Below are 10,576 nucleotides of genomic sequence, written 5' to 3'. Positions count from 1 at the left end.
GCGGCGAGAAGTAACACGCCAATTGAACGCGAGTGATTTGTTGACGCACACGCCATGTGTGTGTCTCGCGACCGTGAGGTGACGGGCGGACCGTCGGATTTTCCAAGCGAGCTGCTTCAGAAGTTTCGTTATCGAGTGCGTCTGATAACGGCCGTATATCCCATTTATGGCACGCTTCTCCTCAGATAGACAGGCAGGTGCACATATATAGATTTGACAGTAAGCCAGATAAACAAATGTACGTAAATTTGATAGTCGTAACTCTCTTTACCAGTCAATTTGTGAAGGTTGCATTCCTTACGAATGCCCGAGGTAAAATTTTGATCCTATCGGCCTTGCTATTCCATTTAACACTTCTTTTGATTCTATTTAATCTACCCGAGTCGAAATTTTGATCCTACTTTCAGTCTCACACTATTTCATTCAATATTTTCATTCAACTATTTTGATATTCCGAAGCCTATAAATACAACCTATCTTAACGCTAAAGAAAATGAAAAGGGAAATTTCGAACGTCATCAGAGTCAAATTAAGAGTAAATTGTATTAAACAAAGCCTGCACAATTATGTAACAAAAAGATACGATATGGTCTGTGGGGAGAGTCATGTGAACAATGTTGAGCATTAGTCAATTACAATTTTCATTGATTGAAATAATCGACAAATCTATAATCAAAACTAATCAATCGTCATATATGTGCTTATGAATAATTGAATCGATCGATGAAATTAATCAGTGTATGATCAATCACATCAAAGTTTGATTAATAATTAATTTCATCAATCAATGAAATTATTTGTGATCAAATACATGCCGATTGATTAACTTCGATTATTAATTTGCCGACTATTCTGGTCAAAGAAAATGTTCTCCAATTAATATCCAATACTACTTCCCAATAAACCCTAGTAGCGAACGTGTTAATTATATAATTTCATTTTTTCTCTTCAGTAACTACACTGAGAGAAAAAAATATCTAAGTAATGAATTTATTCGGTGGAACTACTATTTACTGTGCAATGTAATAATAAAAAAATATTTTTCAAGTAAGAAAATATATATTCTCTTAAAACTTTCAAGAAAACCTGAGTTTTTCAGAAGAGATTCTTTATCATATTTAAGTGTAAAAGAATTTAGATTTAAATATGTCATTAATACCTGCACACTAAATAAATATCTAGGGTAAGGGTAGGTGTAAGTGTCCATATTACTATGCCTGTTTCTATTAGTGTGCCTTCCTATTTAAATAAACTATGAAAAGAAAACTAGCACAAATAAATAGAAAAAGTAACTTTTTAATTAAGTTAAATTAAGTTAATTAAACTTAATAAAAAATACTTTTTCTATTTATCTGTGTTAGTTTTTTATGATTTATTTAAATATAAAGACACGCTAATACAGGCACAGTAATACGGACAGTTATCCTATTACCTTTTAGATATTTCTTCTTTGAGTGTGCTTGCCAAGTTAAATATGCGCTTTCAATCGGTTCGATCACTAATACCTCTGGGAGGTACATGGTGCTTTAATTAAAAGTGCTTGTGAAATAATTATGGCCTCTAATGGATCAGTGCATCGCGGCGGGGCCTCGGCGTTCGCGCCGAGCGAAATCTTGAATAACGACTCGCGGTAACCCCGTCGCTTTTACTTTCCAAAGCGATCGCGCATGATACGCGCTCAGGGCGCGTATTTTGCATAGGCGATGTGAGAAAGACAGCGCGATTCGCAAGGAAAATATCGCGAAACGCGGCGGCCTGCACTGAGAAGAAAATACTTGAAAACTTCTCTGAAAGGAAATGGAGTTTATCTCATATAGAAAAAAAAATTTTATACACCACAAATTAATATTCAAGTATTTTTTCTCAAGGTGATAGAGCGATATCCGCCGATCGACTGACTGACTGACCGACGGTGGCGTTAATTTCCCCCGTGAAATTTCGCGGGGAACTACCTCTTATTGTCATCGGCCGTGTAACAAAAGCTTGCGATATCGAAGTATTGCGGAATCCGCTCGAAAAGCGCGACTCGATCGCGTTTTCACTTTTCCTTATATAATGCCATTCTTAACAGCCTCAGGCGAGAGAACGGTGGCATTTCGCGTGCTCGATGTTATCGCGAGTGCCGCCGATAACGGTGAGACTTGTCACGTGTATTTTTCTCCGATACCATGAAGAACTACGAGAAGGCATCTCGTATATCGAAGATCGCTCAACAACGACTCGTAAGGGAAGAAGAGACCGCCGTTCCAATGGAGTGCAGCGGAGAGTTCGCGCGATGTGACATGAAACCACTTATTTATAGACACACTTTGCCGTCGCACCGTGAGGTGAGCGTCTTGTGCGCGACGCATACCTCGCGCGCTCTAAAGCCAACCTGTTCGCCGGTGACGACCCAGTTAGCGTCGGTGACTTACTCGAATTTCAATTTAGACGTTCCCGAACGCACCGCCGACGACGGCGACGACAGCACGTCACACGCCACTTACAACAACGCGCGTCCGCGATTCTCGCAGAATGAAAAGAACGGCAGAAGGAATGCCTACTACCACCGCGTGTGTGTCTCTTTCTCTCCCTCTTCCTCCCCCCTCACTCTCTCTCTCTCTTTCTCTGTGTCTCTCTTTCTCCCATGGCACGAGACGTAATATCATGTCGACGTGTAGCCTTCGCTGGGAGAGAGAGAGAGAGAGAACACACGTGCATTATTAACCCGTGCGTATCTACCGCCGCCGCGCGCGCTCACTGCACCTCTCTCTCTCCCTCTCTCTTTCTCGTCCGCGAATACAACAATAGAATAGGAAGTACAGCTATTCTTGCTCGTCCACATTTTTATTATTCGCGCACGGTAATCTGACCATTTGTCGGAATTTTCGAGGGACGAGGAGAAAGGGGAAGAGACAGAGAGAGAGAAAGAAAGGAAGAGAGAAAGAGACAGAAGGAGAGGAGAAAAAAACGCCGTAAGGAAAGCAAGGAGGAAGAAGGATAAAGCGAGTTTGGATTTAGTCTGATGGCCTGAGAACGCCACCGAGCAGAAGTAATCCTCCACCCAGTCGAGCAAAACCTGAAAAGTTCACGGCTGCGAGGCGATACCGAGTCGAAAATTCCGTCGGGAGTTTCCAAGTTTCTATGAATCTACAACTTTGCTCGCTTCTCTCTCTCTCTTTCTCCCTGTTTCACCCCCTTTCTTATCCTTTTGGAAGGTACGAGAACCGGTAGCCAACAAGAGAATAATTTACATTTAATTATTTTGAGGCCGCAGTTAGCAGGTTTGTAGAATGTGCTCGATGTCTTAATTAGCATTTACTATAATAACGCCGAGTTTGGGGTCTGTGAATAGCGAAGCGATGAAATTAAGGTATGTTAATGTGAAAGTATGTTAATATAACGTTCCAGACGAGCCCTGGACGATAAATTAAATTCAAAGCGAGAAAGAGAGAGAGAGAAAGAACGAGGGAGTATTCTCATAGACCTTACTTTTTCGTGCAATTCCGACGACCATTATTTTTCATACCACTTCGAATGAAATAACAGAACTGACGACACTTTTGGTGCATCAGTGGTCTGTGAATTGCGAAGCGCGATGAAATTAGGTACATCCTCGAGAAAATATTATTCCTAGCGGAATAAGAATCTTCTTATATATGACCTCAAGAGGATTCTTCTTGAATCAAAAGGAAAATATTCCAACACCTAAAAGAGGAACTCTAGTTGCAAGATACTACTTCCCGTAATCCTACATTCTAAGCGAAATTTTTTTAACGAAAGAGTATTCCTTTTGAGAGGAGTAAACTATAAATCTACCAAATATTATTCTAACTTTGCATCTTCTTTTCATCATACATTGTTCCATACGAATCTTGAACGATAAATTTAAGTTAAAAAAAAAAAAATGAAAGAGAGTGTCCTGATATAAATTTTACTTTCTTTATGTAACTTCGACGACCATTATTTTTCATACCACTCCGACCGAAATAGAAACGATGACACTTTCGGCGCACGTAATGCAGCGGTGATCGCGCGCCAATCATTGCACGATGGTATTTAGAGGAGGATCTATTTCGGGAGGCCTATTTGTATTCAAACGCCTTCCTTTTAAATGCCTTTTTCACTTGGTAGCCTCGTACGGCGACACTTCGTGGCTGAAGAAGCCGTGGAAAGTGCACAGTTGGAAAGTCTCAAGTACAAGTGTCGCTCGTTACGATACATTTGCACGAGCACGAGCGTGTAATTCTTGCGCGATTCTTATCACGGGAATACATCCTGCGATTCCTTCCGTACTTCGAAAAGTGTCGACAGCTGCGGGACAATCGACAGAAGGAAAGAGAAAGAAAGAGCGAGAGCGAGAGAGAGAGAGAGAGAGAGAGAGAGAGAGAGAGAGAGAGAGAGAGAGAGAGAGAGAGAGAGAGAGAGAGAGAGAGAGAGAGAGAGAGAGAGAGAGAGACGCCCACGTCTCCCACGAAAAATCAATCTCCCTCCGAGATAAAAGCGGGACTAATTAGAAAATCGAGAGGAGGCTACAGTCCGGCTATATGGTCCCGCGTAATTGCATAGGAAATCGCTGATTGCGGCGGAACGCGGCTCTAAAAGGTGTCTAGACACGCCGGGAGATTTTCCCATGCGCGTTGCAGCACGTAAGATCCGCTTTTGCAGCCGCGGCTCGTTCTGCATCGCCCAGACGGCTCTTCGCTTGCGCAAAAATCATTTGCATAACAATAACGCGCGACCGCGTGCCGAACGGTTTGAGCGGTCGAAACGAGCGAGGAGGAGTCGAACGCGGGGAAAAAAGCGAGAGAGAAAGAGAGAGAGAGAGAAAGAGAGAGAAGAGGAAAAATGCGGTTGCTGGAGGAAGAGCGCGCGTCATCCTTGTGTTCCGAACACGAGCCGAACTTCGCGCTCGATTTGGACTTTTGCATTTTCGCGCGTCGTTTGTTTCGTCACAGCATGGTTGGCCCACGCATAAGTCTGGCTGTGTCAGATTCAATTCGGAGTCCGTGCTGTTTTCTTCGCGCATAAATTTATGCATCTTAGCATAGCATACATTTAATATCCGACACGCCCATTCCCGTCCAATTATCAAAGTCGAAACGACCACACACGGTAACGACGACCCGTAAATCTCTCCCTTTCTTTCTCTCGCAGCACAAGCTGCGTGTGTACACAAGTGACCTGTCAATTTACGCGCGAAAGAGGCCGCTGCGGTTTGCGGCAGCGACCGTTTCGTGCGACGGCCAAGGTAGCCGAACGAGCACGCCCTGTCATTTTAAACATTCCACCAACGCGAATCTTTGAAGAACTAATTTCATTGAATAGAATAAAGCAGTCAATCATTGGCAATCTCCTTAGTCATTGACACTCTAGAAAATACTTCATTTTTTTGCGATCAATATCGTAGTTAAACTTATTGTCTGCACTCTGTGATTTCAAGAGAGAATCTTTTAATTAACTCCGCGATCAGTAATCAGGTGGTTCATCCAATCTTACGCCAATGAAACGCGTCTTCGTTCACATTACGCATTCGACGTGTGTGATCCTCCGTATCGTTAATCGTAACCGGATTATCCGTTAAGACTGATAGTTATCGGTCGCGGAAGAGGCAGCGATCGCGGTCGATTATGAACAGATAATGGCGGACACACCGATTTACGCCGATAGTAAATTGCAATGTCGTCGCGTTTGCGTTACGTTACGTTATGTGACAGGCAACGACTGCATTGCAGAGTCGAGTGTGTAATAAAAAAAACACGTTCTTTATTTTTAACATAGTCTATATTGGTAGTTTCAAAATTTATATCCGTATGTGTTCGAAAAAAATGGTTTTGCTGTCATAAAGCGAACATCTAGATACGAGATTTTTCCAAGCTGTAAGATAACTAACAGCTAAATCATATATCTGTTTTTTCTTCAAATTAGACAAAGATAGACATATAATCCAATTGTTAGTTAATTTACTAAGAGGTTGAAAAAATCAGTTTTTAAATACGGGTATTTAAGTTTCCAACATAACATATGTACACATATATTCTACGTTGAAAGCTTAAATATTCATATTAAAGACCAGAGCAAAATATACACACATATTCTCTATGTTGAGTATTTAAATATTCGTATTAAATTACTATTCTGAGTACCAAAACAGAGTAAGAATCTTTTCCAGAGGATCAAGTACATGTCAGAGAATTGCAGTACTTCTACCTACGTAACTGTCAGTATGAGGTAGGAGGAGCAATCATGTCGGACTCATGTTTGATCCTGAACATTCTTGTTGTTTTGGTCTCTGAACGAGAATATTGGAGACGCGTTGACGTTCTACATTCTTGTCCTACATTGTTACAAACTTACGTGCCGTTAACGTTACGTCTCGACGTGCTGTTACAAACTTCACTTTGCAATGATGCGCACACAACTGCGGCCAACGTCTCACCATGATAATGCCTCGCGAATTACGAAAGTCAAGTGTTCACGTGTGCGTATTCGTATTCGTCGTATGTTAAACGCGCTATGACCTTCTTTCGAAATGACAGCGCTCGCGATCGAGGATTGGTACGTGTATACGTGCGTTTAAGTTTGTAGCTAAATCGCTCTCGCTGAATGCTAAGGTCGTCGCTTCGCCGGACTTTTTCTCGGTTTCCGTCTTTTTACCGCGCAATCGCGTTTACGAGGAATGAATCGGCCGATTTTCGCGGATTCCCGAGGTCTTTCTTTGATTCACGGATGCGTGCGTGCGTGCGTGCATGTGCATGTATGTGTGTGTAACATACATGTTGCGTCGCTCTCTAACACGGAATCGAACGCGAACGACGTACACTGGGACGGAGAAAAATACACTTCCAAAATTTAAAATTGTGAGAGAAAGAGAGAGAGAGAGAGAGATTAATAAAAAGAATAATTTCGGAAGAATACACATTATAGATTAGTTATTATGTAATAATTTTGCTGCAAGATGCCCTACGTTGTTAGAGCAACCGAATAATTTACTACACAATTCTATAATAATTTGCTATTCGTCTGTTGACAACACGGACATAAATAAGCGTAATAATAAGTTATTATTATTTTTATAATTATCATTTTTTTTCAGTATTCAGTATTTAGAAAAAGACCAATTATAATAAAAAATATGTAAGAAGCAGAGCTTGTAGAGCTTTAAAAGATCTACACAACAGTAATAACAGTTTGAGACTTTGGGTTTCCTAAAGTCATATGAAAATAAATTGAGTTTTTTAAATGGGAATTAAATTCAATTTATTTTCATATGACCTTAGGAAACCCAAAGTCTCAAACTGTTATTACTATTGTGTAAATCTTTTAAAGCTCTACAAGCTCTGTTTTTTACATATTTTTTATCATAATTGGTCTTTTTCTAAATATTGAACATTGAAAAAGAAATGATAATTATAAAAATAATACTTATTGTTATTATATGTGTGTAAGAAGATCTTGAAAAGATCTCGATGTCACATCCGCAAGAGTCAGCGACAGAAAACAGATATATTCCCATTTTTTTAAAAATACAATTTACCTTCATATGACCTTAGGGAGCCCAAGGTCTGTTATTGCTATTGAGTATATTTTTTGAAGTTCTACAACCTTGCTTCTTACATATTTTTTATCATAATTGGTCGTTTTCTAGATACTGAATATTGAAAAAAAAGCGAACTCTTCTCACTGTACGGTGACGCCATATGCGGCGAGCGCAGTTGCACGCAATTTCAATTATTACCTGCGCACCCGCGTCTGCGGCAGTCCTCGCAGCCTTGATAACAACAACAACACGATGGAGCGTTCGATTGCAGCGCGTCACCATTATCGCGCCGGCGGTGACGACAACTCGACGATTTTTTTACGAGCTTGTACACACACTGATACACATGCACGCATGCATACACAAGCCGATAATCGTCAAAACAATAATCGCGATGGCCGGCAAATCGTGTTCGCCGAAAGTGTAATCGCGTATCTCTCTCGACGAGATATTCGTACTTACTCGGTGAAACAAGTATATCTTTTCTCACTCTAACTTATTGTACCAGTTCACCAATGCAGCTGAAAAGAACAGATCAATGACTCTAGATTTTGACTCTAATTTTGAGCTCCGTTTCATTGTGTCTAGAGCGCTTTACAACACACTGTACAGATCGCGACATTTTTTTTTTTTTAGGCAAGTTTATAAACACGCGAAGTTCTGTGCTGGAGCATTGGAAATTTAGAGAGCTGTCAAATACGAAGTGCACGAAAACAGAAGTAATTTGTAAGCAAAAATGTAAATATCACACGTTGTAGATCCGTTCTTTTTCGAAAAACTTGCCGAACTGGTGTAGCAAATTAGAGGGAAACAGTATGCACGCTTGTCTCACTTCAACTTATCGCATGAGCGTCACCATTTAAAGTTGTTCGAAAAAGAAATGGCAAACTTTGCATTCTTATACTATTATACAAACTTGCTTTGAGAAAAGGATCGCAACTTTGACGAAAACTCTCTGAGCTGCACTCTCAATCGCACGGCGTCGTTTCCGGAAAGCGTGGCCGTTTCTCGCAGGAGGATGCCGTTTCGGAGGTCCGTGGCAGGTTAATCGATTTACGCCGGGAGGCCCGAACGGCGACGACGGTCGCTCGAACGGCTAGTATCCCTCCATAAGCAGGTAGTCGACGTTTTATTTTCTCCCTTTGCGGTTCCACAGACGAACGCCGAGGGCCGGCGAACGTTCGACTAGTACGTGAGACGTCAAACGCGATGCAAGTTTAAGCGAGAACTCTATGCGCACTGTGAAGTTGCTCCGACTCGAGAGCCTCCGAAAGCGACCAATCCCGATCCAGCATTTCAATAATCGAGCGTTCTCGAGTTCGATCAGGAGAGACTGTTAAAATGTCTTCCCTTTCTTTTCTCGCACTAAATCGTGATTTCATGCAGCTGGACTATGACTTCACAGAAAGGAAAGGACGAGAAGGGCGAAAGAAAAATATAGCAACAGAACAAACGTCCAAAATCACTCACTAGCCCGTCGAGAGAAAGAGAGATATTATATATACTTGAACGGCGAGATCGAAGAACCGTTGCTGCGTGAAGAGAGCGACTTTCGTACGGTGTCGTTGAGACGACACGGCGTGCAGAGGCCAAAGCAACAACGAATTCAACGCATCCTCCCGCTCGATGCTCCTTTATCGAATGGTGGAGCTTCGGCGGGACAGCCGAGAATCCACCAGCCATCCTCGAGCAGGAGAATACCCTCGGCTGGCGATCGACCAAGCGTTGCGTCGTCCTAGCGACGTCCTAGCGACCGTGATCGCGAGCGTCCACTGCGCGCGACACGACCACCACCTCCGTCCGACGTAGCGAGGACTCGAAATCGCGCGAGACGCAACAACGCGAGCACGAGGAGGTTAACGTCGCCGCGGGCGCGAACGCCGGTACGGACAATGGAGCACGCTGCAGCTGTATGAGAGAGAAAGAGAGGGTGCCGTTCTCTCAACGTGGACGTTCCTCAAGACGCGACAGAGGAGGATAACGTGTGCACGGGCGATCGTCGCGGCTAAACCGATCATCACTCACCTGTCTGATCCACGTTGCTCGACGTCCCGCTCGATGACGACGACGATACCGCTGCCAGCCAGGCCGAGAGTGTAAAGCACCGAAAAAAAGAACCGGACGACGAAACTCAACGAGAGACAGACGGACGGACGGGACGGGACGAACACAACACACGCACACGTCACAAAACAGACTGCGGCAGCTCGCCGAGCCTCGACCACTCCGAGCCCGCCGGAGCTTGCCGCCGTCGCCATCTGCCGGCGACGCTGCTACTCGCGCCGCGCATGGCGCAACTTTCGAACGCCGCCTGTGCGCCGAGGAGATTAATACCGCGCCGATGTGGACATTGAAATATATGCAACAAACTGGAACGAGCACCGCCTTTGTTGCTTATTGCTCGATGACCTTGCTTGAGAGAGATAGTTTGAATAGACGATCTCTGGTCTGCCTTTCGCGTACTTTATCCGAGTAAAAATAATATTAGATTATATATACTGTCTTTTGTCGATAAGAATACCTCTAAATATGACTCGTGAATCATTTGAGATTGGCTTACAAGCACGTCTAGAAAACAATTAAAAGACAGTTCGAAATAAGAACCACTGTGTGTCTATAATTCAATATATAGTCTTATTTTCCAATACGGCTTTGGTACCGAGGATCAAGTAAAAAGAGAGACAGAAAAGAATAAGATCTTATTCTCAACTTACTTTTATCGATCTCTAAAAGTGATTTATAGCCAATCAAAAGGCTTAAATGTCACCTTTAGAGATATTTTTATCGATAAAAGAGAGAGAGTTCAGAATAAGGGCTTACATAGAAGGAGACGAAAGGCAGAAGCCGTATTTCTCTTTTCTTTCTCTCTTTCTATCTTTAAATCGCGCGATAAAAGAAAAACTAAGAGGAGGCATTCGCCTTCCGTCTCTTTTTAGGTGATCTTCAAGTCTCGCGTCTTTTATTCTTATTGTCCCTTATTCCAAACTCTTTTTTCTCTTTTTTAACTCTTTTTTATTTAATAAAAATGTCTCCAAAGGTGCTTATACATCAGATGGC

This window comes from Odontomachus brunneus, unplaced genomic scaffold, assembly GCF_010583005.1.
Source record: "Odontomachus brunneus isolate Ranch 3 - 2012 unplaced genomic scaffold, Obru_v1 Obru_scaffold_166, whole genome shotgun sequence".
NCBI lineage: Eukaryota > Metazoa > Arthropoda > Insecta > Hymenoptera > Formicidae > Odontomachus > Odontomachus brunneus.
This window is presented reverse-complemented; position numbering follows the sequence as displayed.